We start from the raw sequence: 1,190 nt of genomic DNA, 5'->3' as shown, positions 1-1,190 counted from the left end.
ATATATATACATACATATATCTGTGAGTATGTGTATACACATTAGGTTAAGGTGCTCAAAGAATGAACGTAATATGAAACATTAAATGTTTTTTCCAGGTGGTGCTATTAAGTTAGACATGGCCTGGGCCAATTCTGGTTGAAAATTTATCTAAGTACACACACACACACACAAGCTTATATAAAAACTTAGATAACTTAGCTATATTTCGACCAAAGATTGGTCCATGCTATGTCTAACTTAATAGCACCACCTGATACGCTTAGCTAAATCCTTTTAAAGTCAAGTTTTATGGTATCATGGTTCATTCGAATAGGGAATTCTTGTTGAGTGAGTTGTATCCAGGTATAGGTGGCTTATCTGGTATTCTTTGAAGAAATTTGTCCAGATTTCATCTGATGGTGAAGGAATCCTTTCCCTCTTTGATCTATTTTGGGACAATGTTAAATAGAGCAGGGCCTGTTGAGGAAAAGAAATTGGGCAGCAGTGATTTTGAATTGGGTAGGGGACATATGCCCCGTGGTGCTAGACTTGGATGAATTTTGAAGCTAATGTTGAGGTCATGTATCGCTCATGGTGGTGCAGGAGAGAATAGAGTTTCAATGCTTTAAGGTGGTCCCAATCATCGAGATCACTCATGCCCTTAATTTTTTTAGTAAATGTCTTCTGGGATGATTCAGTTTTTGAAATGTTTTGTTTTGTATGGGGAGACCACAGGGGATAGCGGTATTTGAGGTGTGACCATACAAAGGAGGAGAAAGAGGAATGATGAAATCTTGTTCTCTGGATTCAAGTGCTCATCCAATGAGCTATATCAACCTTATTGTTGAAGTGGGCATTTCGGCTGAGATTGTTGTCAACAATTACTCTTAGGTCTCTGATATTATTAGACGCTATGAAAGGTTCCCCTGAAGGAAGAGAGTATGGCTGTTTTAGCATAGTCTTTCTTCCAAAATGCATCAGCTCAAATTTTCCCTCATTTAGTTGCATATTGTTTTTGTCTGCCCATTGACTCACAGCATGTAGATCAAACTGGTGTTGAGTTCGGTCTTCTTCCTCATTGATAGTTTTCTGGAGCTTGGAGTCAACAGCGAATATTTTCACTTTGCTGTGTTTTATGATGCTGGAAAGGTCATTTAATATAGTCTATAAAGAGAAGGGGTCCCAAGACAGTCCCCTGAGGGACACCA

This window comes from Octopus bimaculoides, chromosome 7, assembly GCF_001194135.2.
Source record: "Octopus bimaculoides isolate UCB-OBI-ISO-001 chromosome 7, ASM119413v2, whole genome shotgun sequence".
In the NCBI taxonomy this organism is placed as follows: domain Eukaryota; kingdom Metazoa; phylum Mollusca; class Cephalopoda; order Octopoda; family Octopodidae; genus Octopus; species Octopus bimaculoides.
The sequence above is the reverse complement of the archived record's forward strand: the minus strand, read 5'-3'. Positions refer to the sequence as shown.